Here is a 23,811-nt window from a genome sequence, read left to right as displayed (position 1 = left end):
CAATCTGGATAGTATATGTATGTGTATTCATGGTACTACCCTCTGCATGTTTAAAATGTTCATAATTTTTAAAGTTAAAGTGTTCTGAGACAATGAAAGGGGATCCTGACTCTAAGGAAATGTTCAGAGTAAGTTGGAAAGGAGCATTTTTATTCAAGCCTTGTTTAGATTCAGTAACTAGGACAGTTTAAATGGGTGAGAAATGAATCAAACCATTCCCAGCTATTTATACACCATGTAAAAAATTTCCTTATGATAGGAATGTGTTTTTATTTTTTAAAATAATTATTAATGCTGGATTAATAATCATTAATATTCTATTTCTTGAGCTGTACAGTGGTTAAGTGGGTGTTCATTTTAAAACTATTTCATCTGTAAGTCTTATGCACATTTCTATCTGTACATTATATTCCACAATTTAAAAAGTTAAATTTTTGAAAAGTATAACTGAATAGTAGAACATGACACTTTTTCTCCTAATTCAGTGTAGCCTCACTGACTGGTTAAGGAGACCATCGCAGCCCCGCGAAGATGCTTTTGTTCACCAGATGGTGGAGTACTGTCATTTCAGAGATAGAAACAGGAGCAAATATGGAAGGAGCTTCTTAAATCTTCCCAAATCTGTTTATCTCCCTGCCTGCTCAGGGCAATAAACAGAGGGACACAGGCAGAAAGGAACTAGGGCTCTTCCGTTTCTGGAGTGTTGGAGTTGATTCAAAAAGGGGACTGTGGCTACAAGTACATAACTCAGTTTCCCCTACTGTTCCCGCTGTCTTCTCTCCCTACAACTCTGCCTGATGATTTCTGTGTGCTCATCTCATAAAGACAGGCCTTTCTGGAGAGCCCTCTCCTCCCACTGCAAAGGAAGGAAAGCTGCTTCAGAGTGGATAGCTGCAGAGGGGGGTCAGTCCAGCTGGCCCCTCCCACCCTCCTTTGCAAGGCATTCCTTCTCTGTCACTGTTCCTCGCCAGCGCCAACAACAGAACAATCATTTCTCATGACGGCCTTGGAAGGTCATGAGTGACGACTAACTTTATCTCAAAAGACAGATCTTGACCTGGATCTTACTATCTTAGTTTGCCATCAGTTAGCCTTCACTCAGCCTTCACTCATGACATTCCGAGGCTGTCAAGAGAAAGGATTGTTCTGTTGTTGGTGATGGCGAGAAACAGTGATGGCATTCAGAGTCTCATCCCTGCCTGCTGAGCATCTATCAAGACACACCACATTGCTTCCAGCAACTCCAAACACACTACTCTCTGGGACCCCACGCAACCCTTTGTACAGGCTGTTTCACTCACCTAGTCACCTTTTTAAGTGGAATAAAGAGGTATATCGTGCTGATTCTGCCTTGACACTGTTCTGAACACTTCACAGATATTACCTCATTTATCCTCACAACCTTATTGTAAGTACTATTATCAGCGCACTTAACATATAAAGAACTTGAGGGTAAGAGGCATGGGTTCAAACCCAAGCAGTCTGGTTCCCTAGTCAGTGCTCTGAGCGACTGCACTATGCTGCCTTTTAAACTTTCGACTCACTTCCATTTCTTCCACACTGACCTTGGGTGTCAACACCTCTCCCCACCCCGCCCCTGACATTTTTGAGCTCCCACGGCTCTCAGTTCCCACCTTTGCTTCACACTGTGATGAAACAATCTGATTGCCTCTTCTACTTTTTCATTTTTAAAAACTTTGTATTGAAGTAGCATAACACATAAGAAAAGTACTCATTCTCTCTCTCTTGCCACCATGTGAAGAAGGTCCTTGCTTCCCCTTCACCTTCCACCATCATTGTAAGTTTCTTGAGGCTTCCCCAGCCATGCAGAACTTTACATGGCTTTGACACCTGGGTACACATACCTCATCTAAAGAAGGCACTGACTCCTGCCAGTATCTGACACCAAACTCAAGCTAACCAAAGCCTCATCTTTAGACCCGGGCAAAGTTTATATCCTCCAGGTTACAGAAATTCCATGTAAAGATGATGATCATGCAAGGATTCCAGCCAATTCTTGTCTCAGAATCAGACTCTCCTGCTGATGCACCTGGGGACCCTTAGACCAGGCAGCTGGAGATTTCCAATCCCTGGGCTGGGAAGGCCAGCACCCTTAAATCAGCAAGAAGAAGATACAGATGACTGGCCTCCTCCCTCATCAACCCTTAAGAATAAGGATGGAAATCTCTGAAGGGTGAATGAAATAGATAGAGCACTAGGTGGTTACAGGAGGATGAAAAAACTAAACAACTGCTAAAACAAGAACTAGGCAAAGAAACCATGAGATAATAGAAAATCTAAAATAAGGTAGAGAAAACGGCTAGAATCCCAGCCAGGGTGACACATCCATGACTCTTCTGGAAAAACCCAAATAAGGGAGAAAGGGGGTGGTAACCGGAGGGTCGGGGAGCTGAAATCCCCTCCTCAGGAGACCAGCTTGAGCCATATAGTGAGAGTCTGTCTCAATAAAAAGAAAAAATAAAAGAAAAGCACTCGAGACATAAATGCACACTCTCGATGAACTGTTACTAAACCACTCGAGTAATCAGCTCTGAAATCAAGACCCAGAACATTCCCAGCACTCTAGAAAGTCTCTTTGGCTGGGTGCGGTGGCTCACGTCTATAATCCCAGCACTTAGGAGGCTGAGGCAGGAGAAACGCTTGAACCTGGGAGATGGAGGTTGCAGTGAGCCCAGATCGCACCTCTGCACTCCACCCTGGGCAACAGAGCAAGACTCTGTCTCTAATCACTCCACATTCTCACCAATATTCGGTATTATCTTTTTCTTTTCAGTCGATCTAGTGAGCATGGTTTCATTTTGTATTTTCTTGACTACCATGAGGTTGAGCACATTTTCCTAAGTTTTTGGCCAGTTGGATATCCTCTTTTGTAAGGTTCAAGTGTCTTGCCTGTTATTCTATGGGGTTATCTGTCTTTTTCTTATTGGTTGGTAAAAGTTCTTTGTATATTCTGGATATGAGCCTTTTATTGGATACATACTTTGCAAATATTTTCTCTAATTCTATGACTTACTTTTTCATTACTTTCATTGTATCTTTTGATGACCAGAAGTTTCAAATTTTAATACTGTTCAATGTATCACTCCTTTCCTTTATGGTAATTACTTCTTGACTTTCCTTACCCCAAGATTATACAGATATTCTGTTATATCATATTTTAGAAGCCTTATTATTTTGCCTTTTTTTTTCTTTTTGAAACAGAGTCCCACTCTTCGCCCAGGCTGGAGTGCAGTGGGTTGATCTTGGCTCACTGCAACCTTTGGGTCTTAAGCAATCCTCCTACCTCAGCCTCTGGAGTAACTGGGACCACAGGCACGCACCACCACGCCCTGCTAATTTTTGTACTTTTAGTAGAGACGAGGTTTTGCCACGTTAGCCATGCTTAAGCAATCCACCTGCCTTGGCCTCCCAAAGTGCTGGGATTACAGGCATGAGCCACTGTGCCCAGCCTGTTTTGCCTTTTTTTTGGTTTTTTGTTTTTTTAAGACAGTCTTGCTCTGTTTCCCAGGCTGGAGTGCAGTGGTGAGAACACAGATCACTGCAGCCTCCTGGGCTCAAGTAATCCTCCCAGCTCAGCCTCCCAAGTAGCTGGGACTACAGGCACACACCACCATGTCCAGCTAATTTTTAAGATGCAAGTGGGTTCCAGGCCCACAGTCTGGTAGCAGAGCCTGCATTTCCTAAGGGCAGGGTGCAGGTCTGAGTCACCCGGTACCATTAGTGCCCAGCACTGGGCCTAACATAAAACCATTTGTCATAAATGAGGGAACCAATGGATGAAGGAAGAAAGGAAATAAAATACAATTTCTTACGTCAAGAAAATTGGAATTCTTGAATGCTGTAACTTAGGGGAGCCATGGAAGCATCATTTGGTCCCAATTTAATCATATTTGAAACAAATATTTTTTCCTTGTCTTCATAGCTCTGCCTACCAGACGTTCTCCTCCCCTTCCTATTCTGCTATCCTGGGACATGGCTCTAAGTATGGATTCCTGGCTTTCTGCTGGCCCCGAGAAAGTGGGGATGGGGATGGCACAGGAGATATCCTGAAAGGGGTTGTTCAGAGTTGGGCAGCTCTCCTTTTCCACCCCCACCCCTCCAGCCAACCTCCAGGCCTTGCAGAGAAAATGCCCATAGAACCCCATTCTAAATCAGTTTATGAATCCCACCTCTCCAGGCCCTAAGCGTGCCTCCCATCCCAAAGCTTTTGAGAAACTTTCACCGGACCTTTGTCCCGACCCAGACCCTAGCGTCCCCTCCGCCCTGCTTCCTCTGCACTTGTAGCCCATGTGAGTTGCTCTCTCGGCAGCCTCTTGGCTCTCTCTCCCCACCTCCACTCATGCCTCTCTTGAGCATCTCAGAAAGGCCCGAGCCTGACTTCCCCAGCCAGCTATTGTCCTGGCAGCACAGCCGCCACGCCAGAGTCCCCACCCAGTCAGCCAGCCAGCCGGCTGCTCCCTGGCCTCTCCAGCCCCCACTCCCCGCCCCGCCCCAGGGAGGACCAGGCTGGCAGCTGGGAGTCTCCCTGCCTGCTCAGCCTCCCTCCTTCTCCCTCTCCCTCCCTGCCTCCCTCCTCCTCCGCCCGCCCCTGAGGCAGGGACCGTGCAAATCGAGGAGAGGGGGGACGGACAGGCCTGATGGGGTCCAGCTTAGGGCCCCGGACTTCCCAGTGATGCTCTATCCAGGCTGGGTGTCCTCAACATCGTGGGACCTGGATTTGTGTGCACCGGGGTGGTTCCCAGGCCAGGAGGGTCCCTCCGGCAGGCCCTTGGTGCCCTCGTTTTGCATGAGGACCCCCCTCGGATGCTCTGAGCCACCCTCCTCAACCCGGATCTAAAACCTGGGACACAGCTATCAGGCCAGCCTCTCTCTCCACCCCACCCCCTCTTTCTGGCGTCCATCCCCTCCCCAACACCACCTCTGCTGCTGCCTCTGGCTGTGGACCTGCACCTCTTCCCCATCCCCGCCAGGTCCGGGGAGCGGGGTGAGCCTGGATGAGAGCCCCCACAACCTGGGGCTCTCCCAGGCCATGGCCCGTGTGCTCCCAGGGAGGAGCCCCGGACCCTGAGCATCTGCTGGAGGTTTGGCAGAGGCCCCGCAGGGACCGTGTCTTCTGAGGACAAAAGGCGGCGGGCAGCAGGCAGACGGAGGGGGGGTGGGGGGCGGGGGGACAGGGGAACCAGCAGCCAGGCAGGCAGACGGGTAGCAGGGGCCAGCACTGGCCCCCCTCCCAGCTTGGCAGTGGCATGAAGATGGGGGTGGGAGTGTATACTGGAGGAAGCACCTGCCGGGACCCCCACCTGCCAGCTAGTTGGGCACCCCAAGGCTGTGTGCTGCCCACCTGGTGTTTCCCAACACCCCCAGCCCTGCTCAGTGCACCCCTCCGGTGCCTGCTTTCCCTGATGCCTGCGATTTAGACCAGCCCGGCTGTATCCACGGCAACAGAAGCGGGAGTGTCACTGGCCGCCAGATCACTGAGGGTCCCACAATGTGGCCCGGGCTGTGATATATCCTGGGTGAGACAGCTTGAGCCCCCATCGTGGATTCCAAGACATCCGTGCTGAGAGAGCCCAGGTAAGCAGTCAGCATCCCTCCACCAAGGATGGGGGGGCTGGGACTTCTGTTCTGTCTCCCCACACATATTTCAGAGTCTCCATCACTGCCATGCTCTCTGTCTCTCTCTGACTCTGTTAGTCTCTTTCTGCTCCATCACAAGGGCTCCTTGGCACCCAAGCCTAGAGACTCCTCATCTTCCCCATCTTCCCCAATCCCAAATGTCCCATGAGAAAGGGAACCACCACCTGTTTCCCCTCACAGGGTCTGTTTTTATCATCATGGTCACGTTTGGGCATGAGGCTGTGTTAATCTTTCCTTGTGTGCTGGCTGTGGAAGGGATGCCTGGGAGCCGGGCCGTGTTCCCTTCACAATGCCTGCACCCTGGGCAGGCTCAGCCTCTTGCGGCTGCTCCTCTCCCTCTCCCTCCTCCTCCACTCTCCTCCAGGATCCTTGGCCTGCTGGCAGTGTGTGTGTGTGTGTGTGTGTGTGTGTGTGTGTGTGCATGCACCTGGGTAGCAAGCAGGTGGGTGGACATGACAGAGAAGCTGCTCCCAGACCAGACCACCCCCCACTCCTTCTTTCCTCCTTTCCTTCCTTCCTTCCACCCCCCCACCCACCTGCCCCATCTCTCCCTACAGGTAGCAGACTTTTGCTCACTCACCACTGAAGATGTTGCTGATTCCAGCTAGGGGGAGGAAGCCACTGTAGGGCTGAAGGAAGGTGAGGTGGTGGGGGTGAGCACTTCCAGGCCCTAGGCTGCCTGATGGTTCTGTGGGGGCAAAGACCAAGCCCCATGACAACCTGCAGGGGCCAGGAACAACATGGTTGTCCCCACAGTGTGGGCCCCAGCCTCCACCACAAGGCTCTCTGTCTCTGTTTCAGATGCCCATGTTGTGTCTGGGACCCCCTGGATCTTGTGGCCTTGTGCCCAGTAGCCAGAGGTCTGTGTATCTGGAAGGGCAGGAAAGTCTGGTACATGGAGAACATGGATCCTCCCAGGGACACTTCCCCCTACTACTAGCTCTGCAACTTTAGTGGAAGCATGCCACTTACTGAACCTCAGTTTTCCCATCTGTCAAAGAGGCCGGCAACCCTTGCCTGATGGGTATGTGTAGGGACTGAATGAGTTGGTGCATGTAAGTAAGGGATGCGCATCGAGGTGGCACTGAAGCAATGTCAGCAAAGCTCATGGTCAACATTGTTGCTGATTATTCATGATTAATAGTGCTATTGATTACTTGGAGGAGGGACTGGTCCTTCTTCTCCAGGGTCTCAGTAGAGATCTGGGGAGGGCAGCAAGTGGGCAAATAGAGGGGAGTGGAAGGGAGGCAGGAAAAGCCCTGTGTTGATACTTCTCATTTGTAGAGAATGATAAGTGGTTATGGGCAGAACCTCCCTCCCCCACCCCACTCCGGGCTTCTTTCTCTGCACTTGCCCCTGTTTGTTCACACACACACACACACACACACACACACACACAGAGGCTTGAGCCCCCATGAGCCAGCAGAGGCCTGGCTTGCAGCCTGCAGCCTTCCTGGCCCTGGTGATGTATGCGTCTCCCTGTTGAGGGGAGACTTGGCAAGAGTTTAGCCTGTGGTCAGTGGTTGGCAGGGCCTGGAGATGAGGCTGAAGCTCCTGAGATCACGGGGCTTTGGGTAGGGCTGGGGTGTGGCCCATGCAGCAGCCACACCTCTAAGGGACTTGTCCCAGGGAGCTGTTCACCTAGAGCCTGGGGTGGTGGAAGACTGGGGTCTGCTGGCTGATTTTGGGGTGTGGAGATATGATGGGACACAGACTATGGGGTCGGTGGCCAAAGGAAAAGGAGGAGGGGGAAAGACTGAGGCCCAGAAGACCGTCTCTGTGGAGGCAGGGAGGGGGGCTTTGAGTTATAAAGTAGACTTTTCTGAAGAAGCATTTGGTGTGGGAGAGGACCTGGTCTGTGGTCCAGAGGGCTCTGGGCCCAAGTGTGGCTGTATATATGCTACTGAAAATGTGTGGCTGAGTGTGTAGTCTGTGTGTGTGTCTGTTCATGGGCACTGTGGCTGTGTATGAACCTGTGTGTGTGAGCAGGCCATGCGATGGCATGCATGTGAGTGTGTGGCATGCATGTGTGTGTGTGGCATGCATGTGTGTGTGTACCGTGGGGTGGGCATGACTTTGCATGTCTGTCTGGGTGAGCAAATGGGCATGTTTGATTTTGAGCCTGAGTGTGGGTGTGTTTTCTCTGAGCCAATGGGCCTGTTGAATGTCTGGTTGTATATGTGTGTGGCATCAGTTTTTCTTTGAGTGTACATGTCTGGTTGTATGTGTATGGGTGTGTGGGCTTCAGAATGCCTGGGTATGTATATCCAATTAGATGAATGCCTAGTTGTATCTGATTGTGCAATTGGTATGTGCTCACATGTGCACCTGACTGTGCATATTGGTGTGTGATCATGAGTGTAGGTGCATCTAAAGGGTGTGTTTGTGAGTGTAAGGACATATGTGTGCCTGTCCATGCACGTATGAGAGGGTGTGTATGTGTGTGTATATATGAGTGTGTCTGTCCTGCATTTGTGTGAGTAGGCTTGTGACTTTCTGTGAATATCTATATGTGGCTTCTCCAGCATTTTAAATTATATAGATGTCCATGTGTGCATGTTCTAGTGTATATCACCTGTAGACAAACCTTTATGTTCACATCCGATTAGGGAAATGTTAGTGTAGGTGGGCACACTAGTATAAGGAGAACTAATTGTGTGGGTAGAGGAGAGTGTGTGAATGAAAATCTATTTCGTGGGTATGCCTACATGTGCACATTTGATTATGTATGTGAGTATGGCTGTGTGGAGGAGTGTATGCCTGTCTGCACACAAACACACACATGCAAAAGGCTGTCTGCATAGGTGAATTGATGCACTGTCTATATGTTTAATTGTGTTTGTGTGTACATTGTTATGTATGAGTACATGTCTGATTGTGATATGCATGAGTAGCTACTTGGGTGTGCATGTCTCATTATGTATTTTGTCTGAATTTCTGAGTGTGTGAGTGTGCCTGTGTATTTGAATATGCCTGTGAGTGACTGTGAGTGTATATGTGGGTGTATATGCTAGTATGTATGAACATCTGGCTGTATGTGTTTCATTGAACATGTCTGTATATGCTTGCCTGTTCATACACATCTGTGTGTGTGTGTGAATATGCCTGTGTGTATGCCTGTCTGAATGTACAGGCATACACACATACAATGTGTGAATGTGCCAGTTTGTGCAGTTCTAATTATTTGCATCTATATGTGTGTTTATACATCTTTGTTCTGGAACAATGTAAGGAAACGTGCATGCATGCCACTCTAAGCCTATAAGTGTGCTAAAGTGTGTGTGTGTGAGAAAGAGGATGTGTGTGTCTGTGATGAGTGTGGATTAGTCTTTTTTGTGTGAATGTACAGTTGTGTGTATGTGAGTGTACTTCCATATGTGTATGCATGTGAATATACCTTTGTATCCAAGTCCATCTGTGAGAATGTAGGTGTAAATGATTCCTCTTTATTGTGTGGCTTCTCATATGGGTGTATGAACATGTAGGAATGTACATGGTGTACATATCTGGCTGTGCTAGTGTGAGCCTGTTTTGTGAATGCATTTGTATTTCCATGTCTGAGTGTATGCATATGGGAATGAATTAATGAACAAGTCTATGTGCATATGAACATGCCCAGTTGTGTGTACAAGTCTGTGTTAGGAATGTCTGCATATCTATACATAATGTCATTTACAAGCATGTGCATATCTAGGTGTTTATGTGTGTGAGTACACCCACACAGGTGTGTGAGTGTGTAAATATATGTGGTCATGTCTGGGGGGTGTGTGCACACATTTGGGAGCTTGCCTCTCTGTGTCCATGTGTTTTCATCATCTGCTTGGGTGTGATACAAAGTCTGCCTGTGGACATGTGAAAGTATGCCTGTGTGTACCCCTGTGTTTGTGAGTGAATGTATGTCATTCATGGGCATTATGTCATGTGAATGTATGTCATGCATGCATGCCTATATTTAAGAGTAAATGGATGTACATATGTGACTAAGTGCAGTGTGAGTGTGTCCATGTGTATGAATGAGTGTATTTGTGCATGTGCCTGTCAGTTGGTGTGACAGAGAGATACTTGGCCTCGGGCCTGTGCAGATTGGGCCTTATTGGTAAGGGGATGAAAAGGGAGGATACTTACAAGTCTGTGTATCTCACTATATATCTATGTGTACGACTGAGAGTCAGTGGCACCCTGCGAGACCATGTCTGTCTGTAAGTGTGTAGACATCCTGCAGATTGGCAAGCTGTGACACCTGAGCAGCCTGTGACCCCCATTCTGGGGCTTCTCTGGCCTTGACCATGTGATGGGCTTTTGTGGGGGGGTCTCAGGATAATTCCTGTCATTTTTCACACTCAAGAAGTGGGAACCAAGTGTGGCCGATGTCCTATTGGGGAAAAGAGGCCTGTTTAGAAAAAGATTCCTTGAAATACAAAGACCTCCCTTCTCATCCCCCTGACCATCAAAGGCCCAGAGTAGAGTGGCGTTGTACGGTATCTAGGGTTGGTAAATAGTTTTCACTGAGAGGACCCAAATTATGCCATCCAGGCAGAAATCTAGATGTTAATGTGTATATATAAAACTGAAAGTGCCAGGTGCGGTGACTCACACCTGTAATCCCAGCACTTTGGGAGGCTGAGGCGGGCGGATCACCTGAGATCAGGAGTTTGAGGCCAGCCTGGGCACCGTGATGAAATCCCATCTCTACTAAAAATACAAAAATTAGCTGAGTGTGGCGGCATGCGCCTGTAATCCCAGCTACTCGAGAGGCTGAGGTAGGAGAATCGCTTGAACCCAGGAGGTAGAGGTTGCAGTGAGCTGAGATCATGCCATTGCACTGCAGTCTGGGCAGCATAGTGAAAATTCCGTCTCAAAAAAAAAGTGAAACTATATCTTAGTAGAGTGTGTGTGTGTTGGGGGGTGGTATATCTGGTGAGAGAGAAAGGATGTGGTCTGCATGTGTGTAAAAGAGAGCATGGGCCAGGTGCGGTGGCTCGTGCCTGTAATCCCAGCCCTTTGGCAGGCCAATGTAGGTGGATCGCCCAAGGTCAGGAGTTCAAAACCAGCCTGACCAATATGGTGAAACCCCATTCTACTAAAAATTAGTTGGGCGTGGTGGTGCATGCCTGTAGTCCCAGCTACTCAGGAGGCTGAGACAGGAAAATTGCTTGAACCCAGGAGGAGGTTGTAGTGAGCCGAGATCACCCCACTGCACTCCAGCCTGGGTGACAGAGCAAGAATCCATCTCAGAAAAAAAAAAAAAATAGAGAGAGAGAGAGAGCATGGGTGTATGGGTGTTTCTGGGTAGGATGTGCATGTGAGGCATTTGGGTGTGTTTGGGAGTGGGTGGTGAGTGTGGTTGCATGTAAAGTGGCCTGTGTGAGTGGAGGATGGTATGAGTGAGAGTTAGGTTGGGGATATATGTGAGGATGTGTATATTTGAGGGGTGTGTGAGTATGGGTTTACCTAGGTGGTGAGATAGGGTGGGGGGTATCTGTGTGGTGTATGTGTTTGCTGATGTGGCTATATCTGTATTGTGTGTGTAAGACAGTGTGGGTGTTTTCTGGGTGGAGTATGTATATGAGGGAGTGTGGGTGTATTGGGGTCAGGGAGACCTAAGCATGGTTGTATCTGGATAACGTATCAATAAGTGAGAGCACAAGTGTATCAAGGCAATGGAAGTGTGTGATGGTGTGCATGAGAAAGAGAATTTGGGCACATCTGGGTGAGGGTGGGGCATATGTAATTGGGGGTGTCTATGGAGTGTGTGTATGGGTGGTGTGTGTGAGAAAGTATGGATGTATCTGCATTTTGTGTGTAGAGTGTGGGTAGATCTGACTGCTGGTGATTAAGAGAGATTGGGGGTCTAGATTGTGTTTGTGTATAAGAGAGAGTGGGGGTGTTTCTGAGTGTGGTAGGGGTGTGAGCATGAATGTCTCCTGTGGGAAGAGAGTGTATGTATATCTGGATGGGGTGTGAGAATTTGGGTTTAACTGGATATGGAGGTGAGTGTGGATGTAGTGGGGGAGTGTATCAGAATATAGGTGCATGTGAGGTGTGGGTGTGTGAAGAGAAAGTGTGTAGGTACATTTGGGCTGTGTGTAAGACAGTGTGTGGATGTGTTGGGGGTGGAGTGAGTTTGAATGTGGGTGTACCCGGATGGTGGGTGAGTGAGAGCACGGGTATATTTGGGGGATGGAGTGTGTAGAAAGGTATGTCTGGATGGTGTGTGGTGAGAGCTTTGGTTGTATCTGGGTGGAGAGTGTGGGCGTATATATACTTGGGTGTGGGTGTGAATGTGTATAACTGGATGGGGTGTGTGAAAGAGAGTTGGGGGCACAGCTGAGTGGGAACTGCGTGTATGGAGTGTGGGCACCTGTGGCTGGTGTGGAGGAGACGAGAGCATGGGTGGATCTGAGGAGTGGGGCGTGTGCAGAGGTGCACCTGGATGGCATGTGTGAGAGTTGGATATGTCCAGGTGGGATGTGTGTGTAGATGTAGTTGTACCTGGGTGGTGCACGTGCCTTTGAGTGGATCTCCATGGTGTATATGGGATGAATCTGGATGATGATGTATGAGAGGGTGGATATGTCTGGGTGGGGCTTTGAGAGTGAGAATTTATTTGAAGAGAGAGAGAGTGAGTGTGTGTGTGTGTGTTTGTGTATGTATGTATGAGAGTGATGTGTGTGTCTGTGTGTGGATGTATTTGGCTTGGGAATTTGTGTGAGTACTTGGGTGCGGTGTGGGTAAGTGTAGTGCCTTTGGAAGGTATGTGTGTCATTGTGGCTGTGTCTTAATACTGTGTTTGTGAGAGAGAGATTGCAGATGCGCCTGGTTCAGTTATGAGGGCTCTGAGTTGGAGTGGGGTACGAGTTTGAGTGTATCTGTGGGATGTATGTGAGAGTGTGGGTGTACTGAATTGGGAGTTTGTGTAGGTGTGGAGGGCCTGTGCGTGTTAGTGCATTTGAGATGTGTGTATATGAGGATGGGTGTATTTAGATGGGATTTGTGTGAGAGGGTGTGGGTGTATCAGTGTTGGGTATATGTTTGAAAGTAGATGTGTTCAAGGAGAATGTGGGCACATCTGAGTTGGAGCATGTGAGAGTGTGGGGTATATCTAAGACCACAGAGACCTGCAGGATGTGAGCAGGGCTCAGTCTATCTCTGAATGTCTACATAGCTATGAATCAGATGTGTATATCTAAATAGGATGTGTCATCTCTGGATGGTGTGAGAGTGTGTTGGAGTGTGTGTGAGTGTGAGTGAATCTGGGGAATGTGCATGTGGCCACATGTGTATGTGGCCAGCATGTGAGTATGAGGATAGCTTGCGTGAGTATTTGGGTGAGGAATATGTCTGAGAATGTGGGTGTATCTGTCTGTGAGTGTCTAGGTAGTATATCTGGCGGTTTTGTGTGTTCAATAGTGTGGGTGTGTCTGGGTAGTGTATGATTGTGGGCATGTGTATGAATGTGTATGTACTTCCCAGGGCATATGTATCTCGGCTGAAATGTCCGTAAATGTGAACATGTCCATATTTGTCTATGTATGTGACTAGGTGCATGTGGCCATTTGTACCTGAGTGTATCAGCTGGATTAAGTGTGCATGTGCTTGTGCTAGAGTGGTGTGTATCTGTACTTGTGCAGGAGGTAAGTGTATTTCTACATGTAAATTGGATCTGCAAGGTCTCTGGAGGCAGCCTTTGTGTTCTAATCCTAGTTCTGCCATGTATTAGCTGTATGGCTTTGGGCAAGTCACCTAAGTTCAACAAAGCCCCAGGTCGTTGCCGGGCATGGTGGCTCATGCCTGTAATCCCAGCACTTTGGGAGGCCGAGGCGGGCAGATCACCAGAGGTTGGGAGTTCAAGACCAGCCTGACCAAGATGGAGAAACCCCATCTCTACTAAAAATACAAAATTAGCCGGGCGTGGTGGTGCGTGCCTGTAATCCCAGCTACTTGGGAGGCTGAGGCAGGAGAATCGCTTGAACCTGGGGGCGGCAGTTGCGGTGAGTTGAGGTAGCACGATTGCACTCCAGCCTGGGCAACAAGAGTGAAACTCTGTCTCAAAAACAAAAATGCCCCAGTGTCTTATCTGTAAAAGTGGGAGTACTATTACCTATCTCATAGGATGAGGATTGGGTGAGTTATATGAAAGGCACTTAGAGGTCAGACACGGTGGCTCACACCTGTAATCCCAGCACTTCAGGAGGCCTAGGCAGGCGGATCATCTGAGGTCAGGAGTTTGAGACCAGCCTGACCAACGTGGTGAATCTTGTCTCTACTAAAAATATAAAAATTAGCCAGGTATGGTGGCACACACTTGTAATCCCAGCTACTTGGGAGGCTGAGGCAGGAGACTCACTTGAACCCAGGAGGTGGAGGTTGCAGTGAGCCAAGATTACGCCATTGCACTCCAGCCTAGGTGACAAGATCAAAACTCCATCAAGAGAGAAAGAGAAAGAGAGAGAGAAAGAGAGAGAGAGAAAGAAAGAAAGAAGGAAAGGAAAGGAAAAAGGAAAGAAAGGACTTAGAACAATGCCTGGCATGTAATGAGTCCCCTGCTCCATATAAACCATTACGTATTACCATAATTATTAGCCATGCCAGTGTGTAACAGTATGTGTCCATCTGTAAGTATGAATGGGGTTTCTATGTGCATGTTTGCCCCATTATCTGTGTCTATATGTATGTGTGAGAGAATGAGCATATCCTTTGTGTATCTGACTGTGTTTGTACATGAAAGTGAGTTTGTACTTCTGTGTATAGCATGTGTCCCGGGCGTGAATGGAGGGGGTTGGTCCCATGTGTATATTTTCCACTGCACACACATCTGGGTGTATGAGTGCACATGCCTGTATCTGTGGTAGTGTAGTGTCTGTGAGTGTGGGTGTGACCTGCATTGCTGGTGTGTCTGCACATGTAAGCATGCTTCTATCTGTTTGTGTGCATGCCAGTGTGTTTTTATCTGCCCATGTAAACAGGATTCTAAAGGTTGTATGTAAATGTATGTATGTGAATCTCTGTTGGGAGTGCCTATAAATGTCAGAAAGTTGGTATCCAGGTTTATATGTGATGATCCAGGTGTGTGTGTGTGTGTGTATGTGTGTGTAAAGGGCTAGTGTCTATATGGCCATGTATCAGGATATGTGTATCTGGGATGTGTGGGTATATCTGTAGGTGTGAATGGGTGTGTGTATCTGAGGGTCTCTCTGTATTCATAAACCTCAGTGGCTATGTGGGTGTGTATTCGTGAGTCTGCATTGCTCTACATGCCTGCTTGCCTTTGTGTGTGTGTAGCAGTGAGGCTGAGCCATGTGCTTGTATGTGTGAGCATGTCTGTATATGGATGTGTTCCAGGGCAGATTTGTGAGAGTGACTTTGTGTAATAGTATAGTGGGTTTTAATCTCTTAGTGTAAAAGCCAGTGGGGTGGGGCATGGGAGGGCCTGGATTTATAGGATGTGAGCAGGACTTGACCTATGTCTTCTTATGTCTGTGCATGTAAGACTGTATCTGTAAGTGTGTAGGATCATGTAATTTGGTTCGTATGTATGTATGTCTATAAGTGCCTATGTGAATGGTGAATGCATCTCTGTCTAGGCCTGTATTTCTTTCTTTTTTTTTTTTTTGTAGAAGAAAAACTATTAAGAAGGCTTTGAATTTAAAAACTAAAATTCTCAATACAATTTTTTTCTTTGTGAGACAGGGTTTCGCTCTGCCGCCCAAGCTGGAGTGCAGTGGCACAATCTTAACTCACTGCAACCTCTGCCTCCACGCCTGGCTAATTTTTGTTAAATACGATTTTTTGAACTCTTAAATCAGCTCAACAAATATATAATCAGTAATTCAGTTGTGTAAGATTAAACGTCCATTACTTTATTTAAAATAAAATATGTTTTAGGACAGGTGTGGTGACTCACACCTGTAATCTTAGCATTTTGAGAGGTCAAAGTGGGCGGATTGCTTGAATGCAGGAGTTTGAGACTAGCCTGGGCAACATGGAGAAACTCCATCTCTAAAAAAATAGAAAAATTAGCCAGGTGTGATGGGTGCACCTATAGTCCCAGCTATTTGGGAGGCTGAGGTGGGAGGATCACTTGAGCCCAGGCGTTTGAGGCTGCAGTGAGCCATGATCACACCACTATACTCCAGCCTGGGTGACAGAGTCAGACCAGGCCTCCAAAAAAAAAAAACAAAAACAAAAAACCCAGAACCTATCTCTACAAAAAATAGAAAAATTAGCCAGGCATGGTGGCACATGCCTGTAGTCCCAACTACTTGGGAGGCTGAAGTGGGAGGATCCCTTGAGCCCGGGAGTTCAAGACTGCAGTGAACTAAGATCTCGCCACTGCACTCCAGCCTGGGTGAGAGCAAGTCCCTGTTTCAGAAAAAAAAAAAAAAAAAAAGTATATATATACATACACACACACATATATAGTTCTTAAAATTTATTCCAAAAAGTACATATTTCCCTATAAACTCCCTACATATACACAAGAGGTAAAAAGTAAAAAAAAAAATTGAGAAAGTCTTGCTCTTGTCACTCAGGCTGGAGTGCAGTGGCACAATCTCACCTCACCGAAACCTCTGCCTCCCAGGTTCAAGCTATTCTCGTGCCTCAGCCTCCCGAGTAGCTGGGATTACAGATGTGCACCTCCATGCCTGGCTAATTCTTTTATTTTCAGTAGAGACGGGGTTTCACCGTGTTGGCCAGGCTGTTCTCGATCTCCTGGCCTCAAGTGATTCACCCACCTCGGCTTCCCAAAGTGCTGGGATTACAGGCGTGAGCCACCACGCCCGTCCAAAAAATATTTTTTTTAATTAAAAAAATGACGGCCTGGCGTGGTGGCTCACATCTGTAATTCCAGCACTTTGGGAGGCCGAGGCAGGCAAATTACCTGAGGTCAGGAGTTTGAGACCAGCCTGGCCAACATGGCAAAATCCCGTTTCTACTAAAAATACAAAAAATTAGCTGGGCAAGATGGTGGGTGCCTATAATCCCAGCTACTTGGGAGGCTGAGGGAGGAGAATCACTTGAACGCAGGAGGCAGAAGTTGCAGTGAGCCAAGATGGTTCCACTGCCCTCCAGCCTGGGCGACAGAGCAAGACTCCGTCTCAAAAAAAAAAAAAAGAAAAGAAAAAAGAAATATGAAGATTCTGGAAACGTCAACTGACCCCTGGCCCGCATAGTCATCGCTCTTTTCTCTCTTTCTCCCTCCAGCAATTTTGTGAAATGAAACATTTTATCATCCTATGTGTAGGTTCATCCAGAGATTTTCAAACCACACCCATGGAGCTGCTCATGATCCCTGACAGAGGCATTAAGGATAATGAGGCTTAGAGAAGTCCCCTGTGTGTGTGGAGGGAAGCTTGAACCCAGGAGGTGGAGGCTGCAGTAAGCCTAGGTCACACCATTGCACTCCAGCCTGGGCGACAAGAGCGAGACTCCATCTCAAAAAAAAAAAAAAAAAAAAAAAAAAAACAGAAACCACAGTGGGAAGGGGATTACCTTTTTTTTTTTTTGAGACAGAGTTTTGCTTTCATCACCCAGGCTGGAGTGCAATGGCGTGATCTCGGCTCACCACAACCTCTACCTCCCAGGTTCAAGCGATTCTCCTGCCTCAGCGTCTGGAGTAGCTGGGATTACAGGCATGTACCACCATGCTCAGCTAATTTTGTATTTTTAGTAGAGATGGGGTTTCTCCATGTTGGTCAGGCTGGTCTCGAACTCCTGACCTCAGGTGATCTGCCCGCCTCAGCCTCCCAAAGTGCTGAGATTACAGGCATGAGACACCGGCTGGAAAGGGGATTAATTATTAACAAAAAGTTAGAAATTTCTTGCTGGGGTGCCCCTACAGCCCTTCACCCCTGCCCCATGCCCCCCCACCCCTCTCTGGCTGCGCATAACTGATGTACAAAATGGTATATGGTTAGCCCCAAAAAGGGAGCAAAAATGTCACCATCCTCCTCTGGAAGTGTCTATACAGTCTGAGACTGTAGGCCTGTATTTCTATAGAAAGGCAGTTACATAGTTACATCTGTCTATTGTATATGTGTATATCTTTGAGCAATTTGCTGGTGTGTGGGTATCTACATGCATGCCTAGCTGTTTCTGTGCAATTGAGGACGGATGCATGTGTCTGTATATGAGTGTCTCATTGTGCTTATTGGCTGGTCTGAATGTGAGTGCAAATTTGAATTTCCATGTACAAATGTCCCCATATCTGTCTGTATGTGCTAGTGTTTCTATGTAATGTGACTAGATGTAAATGTGTTAGGGCATTCACAACCTGGCGCACAGAGAAAGTGAAATATTTTATGGCACACTGGAGTAAACTGACGATGGTTTAGGGGTACTCGAGTTGAGTGAAAAGGAATTTCTTACATTTTCTTCATATTATACAATTATGGGAAGAAAAACTAAAATGCACAGCTTTAAGGGAGTTATTAAATATTGAATTTGTATACAACTTTCAAATGAAATCTTTTCAGTTTTTTTATGACACACTTGAGCTCACTTCTAGAAACATGTCTTAGTCTGTTTTGTGCTTCTCTAACAGAACACTTGAGACTGGGTAATTTTTAACAAGCAGAGATTTCTTGGCTAGGAAGCCCAAGGTTGAAGGGCATGCATCTAGCAAGGGCCTCCTTCCTGCATCATCCCATAGTGGAGGGCAGAAGGGCAAGATAACATGCTTTCGCATGAGAGAGAAAAAAAGAGAGAGAGAGAGAGAAGGGAACTGAAGTCATCTGTTTATCAGGAACCCTTCCTACGATAGTAACCCACTCCCACAAAAACAGGATTAATCCGTTTATAAAGGTCTCACTTCTCAACACTGCTGCATTGGGGATTAGGTTTCCAACACGCGAACTTTGGGGGACACATTCAAGCCATAGCATTCTTCCTTGACTCCCAAAATCGGTGTCTTTCTCACGTCTCAAAGTCAAGGCTTTGGGACTGTTTAATTCCAATAGCCGCAAAACCTTGACTCATTCCAGCACCAACTCAAATATCCAAAGTCCAGAGTCCCATCTGAATCAGACAGGAGAGACTCCAGATGCAATTCATCCTGAGGCAAATTTCTCTCCAGATGTGAGCCTATGAAATTAGCAAATTACGTCCTTCCAAAATACAATGGTGGGATAGGCATAGGATAGACATTCCCATTCCAAAAGGGAGAAGTAGGCAAGAAAAAAGCGGTAACTGGTCCCAAGTAAGTTCAAAACCCAACAGGGAAAACAACATTTTTTTTTTTTTCTCTCTGTCACCCAGGCTTGAGTGCAGTGATATGATCACAGCACCACAGCTCAAAGTGCTGGGATTACCATGCCCAGCCAACATTAAGTCTTAAAGCTGGAAAATGATCTCCTTTGACTCTGTGTCATGCATACTGGGCACACTAGTGCTGGGCTGGGCCCCCAAGGCCTCGAGCAGCCCTGCCCCTATGGCTTTGCTAGGCTCAGTCCACCCAGCAGCTCTCATAGGTTGAAGTCCTGTACTTCCAGCCTTCCCAGGCTGGAGTTGCATATTTGTGGTCCTATATTTCTGTGGTCTTGGGACTGCCCCACTCTCACGGTTACACCAAGTGTTGCTTTAGTGGGGGCCCTCTGCAGTGGCTCCATCCCTATGACAAGTCTCTGCCTGGTTCTTTGAAATCTAGACAAAGGAAGCCATGGTTCCACAACTCTTGCATTCTGTGAGCCTGCAGAATTAGCATCATGTGGACACCACCAAGGTTTACAGGTTATACCTTCTGGAGCAGCAAGTCGAACTGTACCTGCACCTGCTTGACCCACAGCAGGGGCAGCCAAGGGGTGCTGCTCCAAAATAGAAGGAGCAGAGTCCCAAGGTGGCACAGGGCAGCAAATGCTGAAGTCCTAGGGGTACCTCTCTAGAAACCTTGCCCTCAAGCTCCTAGCTTGCCTCAAAGGCCTCTGAATAGAACCTGGCTTCCTTCTATCCCTGTAAGTCTCTAGCAGTCTCTTGGCCACACCCTTAGTATTCTCTCCCCAATATGCTTTTGAATTTTTTACATGGTCAGGCTGAGAGTTTTCCAAATCTTTCTGTTCAGCTTCTCTTTTAATTATAAATTCTGTTTTAAAAACATTTTTCTCTCATTTTGCTATACATAGCCAAAAGTAGTAATGCAGCAGCTTAAACACTTTGGTGCTTATTTTTTCTGCTATATTTCCTAGTTCATGACTCTTAAATTCTGCCTTCCACAAAGTCCTAGGACATGGACACAATTCTGCCAAATCTTTGCACACATATAACAAAGGTGGCTCTTATTCCAGTTTCCAATACCATTTCTCATTTCCATCTGAGGACTCATCAAAATGGCCTTTACCATCCATATTTCTGATCATAGGATTCAAAATAAAGCTAAGGAGCTTAAATCTCCTTAGGGATTACTTAAGGGGTCATGATCAGAACCACTTGGGGGTTACATTTTTAACACATGAACTTCAGAACTGATCGTGGCCACTTAAGTAATCCCTAAGGAGGTTTAGGCTCTCCCTGTAGCACTTGTCTTCTTCTGAGACCTCACCAAAATCACCCTTAACCTTCTATTAATGGCATTACAGGCTTTTTCTAGCCTGCTCCTCCATATTCTTTCTACCTCTACCCATTACCCAGTTCCAAAGCCACTTCCACATTTTCGGGCATTACAGCAACAGCCCCATTCTTGGCACCTATCTTCTTTGTCCATTTTGTGCTACTGAGTAATTTATCTGAGACTGGGTAATTTATAAAGAACAGAGATTTTAGGCCAGGCTCAGTGGCTTATGCCTGTAATCCCAGCACTTTGGTAGGCCAAGGCGGGAGGATTGCTTGAGGTCGGGAGTTCAAGACCAGCCTGGCCAACATGGTAAAACCGCATCTCTACTAAAAATACAAAAGTTATCTGGGCATCCTGGTGGCAGGCACCTGTAGTCCCAGGTACTTGGGAAGCTGAGGCACAAGGATCACTTGAACTCTGGAGGCAGAGGTTGCAGCAAGCCTGGATTACGCCACTGCACTCCAGCCTGGTTGACAGAGCAAGACTCTGTCTCAAAAACAAACAAACAAAAAAAACCAGAGATTTTATTTATTTTTTATCATTTTGAAGGCGAGACGTCCAAGATCATGTGGCTACATCTGGTGAGAGCCTTCTTGCTGCATCATCCCATGGTGGAAGGCAAAAGGGCAAGAGAGCATGTGCACATGACAAAGAGAGAAGGGAAGTGGGTAGAACTCATCCTTTTATCAGGAACCCATTTCTGTGATAACCAACCCACTCCTGTGATAATAGTAATCCATTTATGAAGGAAGAGCCCTCATAACCTCATTATCCCTTAAAGGTCCCATCTCTCAACACTGTTGCTTTGGGGATTAAGTTTTTAACACATGAACTTTAGGGGACACAATCAAACCACAGCAGACCATAACTTAAATTCACTAATGTGAATTTGTAGTGGTCAGTATCCATGCCCACTTCCGATCAAGTCATGATTGCTTTGATTTATTTTATGATTCTTTGATTCATTTATGGTCATTTTAATCTTGATTTGGTAAATCCACTCATGCTGAGCATAGATCTTCTACATCAAGTTATTGGTGAAGCTCAAACAAAAGAAATGAAGCAAGTAACAATTGGTAATTTTGACACAGATATAAACTTCCATTGTGGCCTGCCACTTTTTGATCTTGGAAAGCATGTTGTTGAAGGTAAGACACATTCCATAGAGATTGTTCAGGCACAGCATGATGTTTGACCTAATGCCCTCAGTAATTAGCTTGAATGTATCAAGTGTAGTTGCATGTTTCGGACATATCAGCAGAGCTGACCTCAAAAACACAACCTTTGGGGTCATCAGATAACATTTTGGTTTCTCAGAAGTATCAGGTGCAGTTTCTAGTGTTAAGTATGGCTGGTGCTTTCACACCATACCAACTTTTCTTAAGAAATGGAACAACTGCTTATTCATGCCTTCCTTTTCCACCTCCCTTGTATAATTCTCTTGTTCTTGCCATAGCCAGGCAGAGACTAAGGTTTTGTGCTTGAAATAGCTACATGATCTTTTCTGTCTTTTGGTAGTCACCATCAACAGGAAACTGCTGGCATAAGTAGGTTGCAGCAAATGGTCACAGAGTTTTTATCGGGTTAAAAACTCTTTTCTCAACAAATAATCAGAATTTGGATTATTTGCAGTGTTTGAATTTTGTGCTTCAAAAGGAGGATTCTTTTTTAAATCTAGCACCTTTTTTCTTTCTTTTTTTGGAGACAGAGTTTCACTCTGCTGTTGCTCAGGCTGGATTGCAGTGGCATGATCTCAGCTCACTGCAACCTCTGCTCCTGGGTTCAAGCGATTCTCCTACCTTAGCCTCCCGAGTAACTGAGACTACAGGCATGCGCCACCATACCCAGCTAATTTTTGTATTTTTATTAGAGACGGGGTTTCACCATATTGGCCAGACTGGTCTCGAACTCCTGACCTCGTGATCCTCCTGCCTCGGCCTCCCAAAGTGCTGGAATTACAGGTGTGAGCCACTGCACCCGGCCCTCTTTCTTTTCTTTCAATCAAATATGATGTTGAAATTTCTTGTAACAAATGCAGGCCAGTTGCAGTGGCTCACGCCTGTAATCCCAGCACTTTGGGAGGTTGAGGTGGGAGGATTGCTTGAGCCTAGGAGTTTGAGACAAACCTGGGCAACATGGCGAAACCTCATCTCTACCAAAAATTAGTTGGGCATGATGGTGCGTGCCTGTGATCTCAGCTACTCAGGAGGCTGAGGTGGGAGGATTGCTTGAGCCCGGGAGGTTGAGGCTGCAATGAACCATGATCACCTCACTGCACTCCAGCCTGGGTGACAGAGTGAGACCCTGTTTCCTAAATAAATAAATAAATGCTCACAAACCAAATGCAACAGAAAATTTTCATTTTGAGTATCTTAAAATAATAATGAAGTTTTTCCCCTAAGTGAATGCAGGCATTGCTCTACTTACCCTAATAAGTCTTCTTTAGTATTCAAACTGCAACACCAAGTAAACATCACCCAGGGAACCACACTTGACTTCCCATCTCCTAAGTTGAAGTTTTGCTTCGAATCCATAAACTCTATCAGTACACTCCAATCTATTCTTCAGTGTCTTTAAAATTTTTGATGCAACTTTATTAATGTGCAAAAAAAAAAAAGCCGTTTGTTGAAGCCAGTAAACATCAAATCTGAAAAATGAGAAGCACTCACAAAGAAATGTTGCCATGTTTCTTTTGCCTCATACTTTTTTTTTAAGCAAAACTCTAAACACTTAGATTTAAAACAACAGGGAAGGGTGTGATCCCAGTTCTTTACAGAAAGCCGAAAGGCAAGTGGGAAATGTCTTAGACTTAATTACATTCATCTGGCATAATTTACTGTGGAAATAAGACCTACAGATAAACTTGCAGGTGAGGGCTCCTCAGTGAATGAATCTCAGCGTTTTCTGAACAAACTGCTGTTGTGAACAGCAGCATCTGTCCACAGACTTATACAGAGTTTCCACAGTATTTCAAAATATTCATGTTATCACTGTGAATATTTCAACCTTAGTTTATGTGGGTGCTTCTTGTACTTCTCTTCAAGTTTCTAACTAGTACTGTAAACTACGCAGTGTCAACAACCATAATGCATGGATAGAAAAGAAAACCCTTCTGGGCCGGACGCAGTGGCTCACGCCTGTAATCCCAGCACTTTGGGAGGCTGAGGTGGGGGGATCATGAGGTCAAGAGATCAAGACCATCCTGGTCAACATGGTGAAACCATGTCTCTACTAAAAATACAAAAATTAGCTCAGCATGGTGGTGTGCGCCTGTAGTCCAGCCAGTTACTTGGGAGGCTGAGGCAGGGGAATTGCTAGAACCCAGGAGGCAGAGGTTGCAGTGAGCCGAGATCGCACCACTGCACTCCAGCCTGATGCCTGGCGACAAAGCGAGACTCTGTCTCAAAAAAAAGAGAAAAAAAAGAAGGAAAGAAAAAAAAGAAAATAAAACCCTTCTGATTGAACATCTAAGTTAGTGTCATCTCAATGTCCTTTGACCTGTCATCAGTGTGTCTCCTAACAGCAATACTTGAAAATGGCCCCTTTCCTATTCCCTTTACCTCATTGGTCCCAAAAACAGTGTGGATAATTTCCCTGCACACTGCTAA

The 23,811-nt window shown here is 46.5% G+C and overlaps 1 protein-coding gene across 3 annotated transcripts in view; it reads left to right on the top strand.

Moving 5' to 3' along the window:
* The first annotated feature begins 5,194 nt into the window (after positions 1-5,194).
* The window catches only part of GPR173 (G protein-coupled receptor 173), a 29,700-nt gene continuing 11,083 nt past the window's right edge, over positions 5,195-23,811 (top strand). For 2 of the 3 annotated variants that reach the window (XM_012477285.3, XM_064364334.1), the window contains exons 1-2: positions 5,195-5,595; positions 6,216-6,297. The gene's annotated coding sequence lies outside the window, so the exon portion shown is untranslated. The remainder of the gene's footprint in view (positions 5,596-6,215; positions 6,298-23,811) is intronic. The other variant, XM_012477286.3, reaches the window with a different exon arrangement.

This window comes from Aotus nancymaae, unplaced genomic scaffold, assembly GCF_030222135.1.
Source record: "Aotus nancymaae isolate 86718 unplaced genomic scaffold, 86718_ANA_hifiasm-v0.15.2.pri h1tg000058l, whole genome shotgun sequence".
NCBI lineage: Eukaryota > Metazoa > Chordata > Mammalia > Primates > Aotidae > Aotus > Aotus nancymaae.
The sequence above is the reverse complement of the archived record's forward strand: the minus strand, read 5'-3'. Positions and strand labels throughout refer to the sequence as shown.